The following is a 6494-nucleotide window of genomic DNA, read 5'->3' as shown; positions in this document are numbered from 1 at the left end:
TATTTATATTATAGTCAGTACTTTTCAACATTTTTAATCGGCATTTTAAATAAACGATTAGTGTTTGTAACAAAACATAAGCTGTCATTATTACACGAATTAATATACAAATACTGTCAGTATTTTAAATAGACGATCAGTATAATTTTTATAAACTCAGACTCTTAATTATTTATACCGATCGCCTTGTATTACGTATTGATATCTTATTATTGTATAAATTGATCAAAATATTCTGAACATTTATTTTACAAAATACTTGTCATGAATTAATAAAAATACTTAGACAAATATATAAGACGTACAAAATATTTAGTTTTAATTTTATATTTATTCGAAAAGTAAAAAGCAACACAGAAAATTTTCAAGCAAATTTTTAATATTCGGATCTATACCGGCTTAATAACAATTTTGTATATTGGTGTATCAAATTTTGATATGTTTATAATCGAATGAGATCGAATTAGAAGAAAAGGAAGGAATAGAGTTCTCGCAGTTGGTCAAACAACGTGTTCTTTGTGAAGCTATGTAGAGAGAACGTTTATTGGCGTTTCTAATTTGGCAACGGAAGTGGCCGAAGGGCACTCGCGAAAACAGACCTTCGAGATTAAAATAGTTAGCTCTGTGTAAAGAGTCGTATGCGGTCACGTGGCGAGATCCTCTCTATTAATAATAATAATTAACACCTTCTGGCGAACGAAAATTTATCGATTGTACGAATTTTTTTCGCTTCCATTTAATTTTATAAATTTATATACTCAAAGGAGAAATTCATTTCCAAATTATATTTCATTCTCTTTAAAGTTTGCCGATTCAAACGTTTATCTTTTCTTTCCTTTTCTTTTTCTTTTTCTTTTCTTTTCTTTTCTTTTCTTTTCTCCTCCCTTTTCTTCTTTTAAATTTGGCATACGATAATCTACGCTTCGTAAAATGGTTAAAAGTGACATTAATAGAATTAATCGTTCTAACCGACAGATGTTCGACATACGTTACATTAAAATAATGAGGAAAAAAAAAAGAAAGAAAGAAAAAGAAAATCGAAACGATATTTTACTACCATAATCAATAATGCGATAAAAAAAAAACGAACTAGACGTTTTTTTCTTTTTTATCATTTCTAATGAGATAGAAAGGAACACCATTGACCCTATATGGTCGTCCTATTCCAATTTGAATTTAGATTTTTTTTTTTTATCTTTTCTTTCTTTCCTTTTTCTTATTTGAAAATGCATACTCAATTTCTGAAACAACACCAATTTCGAACGGTACCAACTCTTATCGAATTTCAATCCCAATCGTAATTATAAATAGAAATTTCGTTGTTATCTATGTCGAACGTAACGCTTTTATTTTCGTTACTTCTTGTTTTATCAACGGAACGTCGAATATATATATATATATATATATATATATATATATATTTTTTTTCTCTTTTTTTCTATTCTTTGCTTTTTCTTTTCTTTCGTTCTTTTTTCTTCTCTTTCTTCTTTTTCTTTTTTTCTTTTCTTTTTTTTTCTTTTTTAACAAGCATCGATAACAAAAACGTCCTGCCTTGTCGAGCAACATCCTCTCACGTCTCTTTTATCGTTTACAGAAGTCAGGTCGCTGTAGAGGTTATCTCTTGTATGGATAGAGCATATAAAGGCCTTTGAGTTATGGCAAGAGTGAAAGAGAAAGATCGATTTAGAAGAGAATTATACGTTATTATTTGTTATATTTTATAGTTACATAAAATTAATATTTTATATCACAGGGTACAATCATTCTATTGAAATATAATATTTTAACGCGAATGCAATAATAGAATACATTTTTCTAGATTGGAAACAAAGAAGAAATAGAAAAAAGGAAACTAGTTTTTTTTTTTCTATTAAATAGTGAATACAAGGGTTTCATAAATTAAATTTTTTTTTTAAACACGTCCTATATATCAATTATTTTATACATTTTTAAACGATAACATATTCTATTGTTTTTTTAGAATTTAGAAGACATGATATTTTATGATGTTTCGTTCATTAACGATAATTTATATGTTATTTGTACAAGACTATGATAATATTTCTAATTATAATGTTATTATAATTATCTAAACGGATTAATAAAATATATACGTGTTTGTATATATATATATAAAACATATGATTATATATAATTTATACAAGATATAAATGTACTAATTTCTATGTACTAATTTCTTATTTTGCCTAATTTATAAAAACAGAGATTCTAATATTTCTATATGACTCTTATTGTATATCGTTTTTTATGGAAAAATTAAGGGAGAGAAAAAAATTATCGCGATCCATAAAAATTGCTGTAAGAATTAGCTTTTGAATCGATATACGTAGAGAGAAAGGGAAAGTTAATCGGGTGAAAGAGAGAGAAAGAGAGAGTCGCTCACCTCCATAGTTTTGTCTTTCTTTATCTCGTAAACACCTCTCTTATGTGGTCGAGAGAGTATGTACGACCTTAAACCCGTATACAGTGGCGACCTTCGATTTCTTTTCAGAGTCATCGTTTCCGGTCTCTCTTTCTCTCTCTCTCTCTCTCTCTCTCTCTCTCCCCCTATCCCACCCTCTCACTCTCAATCTCATATCTTCGACGATTCCATTTATCAATTTTCTTAAAAAATTTCTTATAATTTTAAATAAACGACCTTTAATCTTCGTATTCGAGTATCATATTATTATCATTTGAAATCACAAGTCTCCGTTTATACAAGGGCATCTCTGTGGACAAAATGTTGAAACAAATTTTGCATCGCGAAAATAAAAGAGGATAAATAAAACATCAGTTTTTTTCTTTTATATTATTATAATTTACCGTAAAAGAGATTTAATTAGTATCGAAGAAAGCGACGATTATCATTACGATTCTGTGTGAAAAAAGAAGAAGGAAAAGAAGAAGAAGAAGAGGAAGAAGAAGAAGAAGAAGAAGAAAGAAAGAAAGGAAAGGAAACGTTCAAAAATGTTACCCATCTCGAAAATTGAAGGTAAAGGAAAATGAAGAAAAAGTAATTAAAAAAAAAAAAACAGAAAGGAGAAGAAAAGAAAGAATGAAAAACAAAGAAAATCATAATAAGTATCATCACGTTATATAGTCATCGAAAAATATGAACGTACGAGAACAATAGAGTTATAAATACCGTGAGACCCTTTTTAAGGGTATAACACGATAGGTCTAGAATTTCATCGGAAGTCACACCCCTCATCATCGTCGGTGATTCGAAAAGGGGGAAGTCGAAACAAGATGGAGTCGGTAACATGGTGTTTGGATGAAACTTAGCGAAGGCGTGGTGAACTTAGTCCGTTCTGATGGTCCAAAAAAATGTCAGCTTCCAGAGAAATAAATGTTAAATAAAAGATCTAAAAAAAAAGAAAGAAAGAAAGAAAGAAAGAAAGAAAGTAAGAAAGAAACGAATCACAATACGTCAACCGACTCTACTTACACGTAACATTTATCGATCGCCTTTTACGCGAACGATAAAAATGAGAATATAAATCACGTGGTATGTAAGTAAAAGACACGAACAAAAACGTCGACACAATGAGACGGTAAATTAAGCGCTTGTTTCGATTATAACGAGCGACGTTAGATCGAACTAATGTTAGAGAACAGTTCTTTCGAGGAAATAAGATATATACATATATATATGTATGTATATAGGAAGAGAGAGAAAGAGAGAGATGAATAGATAGATAGATAGAACGAAAGAGTACGATAATGACGTTGTATGCACGCGTATATGTTTTATGTGTATATGTGTGTTTATGTATGTATATGTGGATTACGAGGAAACGACAACGTAGTAACGTTTAAATTAAAACGCGCGCACGATTCCGATCTTTCTTAATTCGAGATCAATAGGAAATGTGAAAGTTTCACGATGAAAATTTGTAAGGAAGTGAGAGCCATAATGGACGCGTACATTTATGAAGTGCGACTTTATATGCGTCGTTAGTTGGTCTCGTGGGTGGAACGAATGTGATCTTAGAACCTCCTGGTGAAACTGGAGGAAATAATAAAGTGGAAAAGTCTCTGTAGTTACTTAAGTTCGAACGACGAAGTTGCATTTAGTAACGTTCAATTTATTCGATACGACGTAACATAGACATTTTTTTCATACGAATTAATTTGATATATTGTATTATTAAATATCGCTCATGTCGGTTCCTTTCTTTCTTTCTTTCTTTCTTTTTTTTTTTTTCTTTCGTTTCTTCGTTTTTCTTGTTTTGTTCTTATTGAAATATTTGCCAGTTATCTCGCAGTTAAATGTAATTCATTTTTATTTGAATTTTATTTGAATTATTATACAGTTGCTTGTGTAATACTCTTTAGCAATCTGTTCGTACGAAATTATTATCAAGTTGGTAAATATTTTTATTACATACGCACACACAGACAGAGCTGTTGCTCGAATTTGATCTATACAATCTTGAGTGTCACTAAGTAAAAGAAAAGAAGAAAAAAAGAAAAGGCGAAAGAAAGAAATAATTTTTCAACATCAGCATCTCTTTCATATGAATATATATGTATGTGTATGCTGGCAACTCACGAAAAAATGAGAACTTTTTCAAGGGTGAATTTAAATGACTCGTTTGCATTTATTCTGCTGAATCATACGTTTCGTAAAAAAAAAAAAAAGAACCATTGTTCTTTATTGCGATTAATAAAAAAAGAATTCATTTTTATTTGAACTATTATAATTTATGAACAGCTTATGGCCGACAATCCGTTTACCAAATTACTATATCAAGTTGGTAAATACTTGGATTATGTATCTATAAATTTCATATTTAAATTCGATTTAAACGATTTTGAACTAGATAAGTTTATATTTATTTTTCTAGATAGATTTATAAATAAATTTATATTTATTTTTTATCATCGACATATTACAATCCATTTTATACGTGTTAATATCATACATGTTAATTTAGCAAGTAATAATTTCTCGAAGAACAAACGTTTATTTAACGATGAATTTACTCGTTTGCCTATAATCTACTGGGTTATCCGTTTCTTTGAAAAAAGAAATAAAATAATAAAAAAATAAATAAAAAAGAAAGAAAAATAAAAAGAATAAAAAAGACAAAAAATAGTAGGTTATCGTAACTAAAAATAACTTCATTTTTATTTGAACTCTTGTAACGTTGTTTATGTCATATTATCTGACAATTTATTTACAAAGTTACTATACCTATACCGAGTTAATAAAACTTTAATTATCTTATCAGTCATAATCAGCTGTTATTCGAATTTAATCTGTTGAATTTGCAACGTAACTAAAATAAATTCATTAATTTTTTATCCTCATCTTTGGCAGGTTCACAATTAAAAATGCGTAATTTACAAACGAAATGTAACATTTTTTCGTTTGTCGTTAAAAAAAAGAAAAAAGAAGTCGTTCGATTTGAAAATAATTAAATTGTTATTTGAACAACGTTGTTTATGTTATACTATCTCACAATCTATTTGCGAAAGTTACTATCAAGTTCATAAATATTGTAATTATCTTATCAGACATAATTAGCTGCTGTTCGAATTTTATTCCATACAATGTTGTATGAAAAGTAATTTATTTTCTTTTTAAAATTTGCATTTTTCACACATTATATATTAGAAATGCACGAAGAACGAAAATTTTTTCGAAGATGCATTTAAACGATTCATTCGCATCTCTTCTGATCAGTCTCATCCGGTTTACCTGCGTGCATTTACCCGTATCGTTATATACTCTTTACGGCTACGTGTCTTTGCCTTGGCCTTTACGATTCTTGGAAGGATCTTAGTTTCGATCTATCGATCGGCGATTCGCACGATCCGATAGATTCTATCCGAAGGGTAGTTACGAACGTAGACAAGATAGCTTATCGTTAATGGATAGTACTAATTACGTATCGGCCGTCTTATTGTATCTTATATATTCAAGTATTTACAAAACATAAAAGATAGATTTGTATCGAGATACTTTCGAGTTTAATTCTTTTGCTAAGAGGCATTCCAAGAAGTAAATACAAAAAGAAAGAAAGAAAGAAAAAGAAAAGCATTATTGTCATAAAAGAGAAATCGATAAGATCTGTTGAAAACTTCATAGGGGATTTTCTTTCTAATAAGATGTTAATTTAACGAGGAAACAATTATTTGGAAAAGATATTTCGACTTAATCCGGAAAAAGAATCGACGAAAGGAATGAAGAAAAGCGTTCCAAGTGTTTAACACATGTTGTAAGCAGTATAAATCGATCGTATAATTTTATTATCCTATTATCTGCAAGAGGATTCTCGAAAAATTACAATTCTATTTTGTTTCGATAAGGATTAAGAAATGCATATTTTTGAAATTTTTTATACGGACAAATTGAGACGGAAATAAATTGTTGAATAATTTATCATATTCGTTATATCAATGTTATGGCACATGAAATAATATATACGTATATATATATGTGTGTGTGTGTCTATGTGTGCGTGTATAATATAACGTGACGG

Source organism: Vespula vulgaris, chromosome 10 (assembly GCF_905475345.1).
Source record: "Vespula vulgaris chromosome 10, iyVesVulg1.1, whole genome shotgun sequence".
Lineage (NCBI taxonomy): Eukaryota > Metazoa > Arthropoda > Insecta > Hymenoptera > Vespidae > Vespula > Vespula vulgaris.
The sequence above is the reverse complement of the archived record's forward strand: the minus strand, read 5'-3'. Positions refer to the sequence as shown.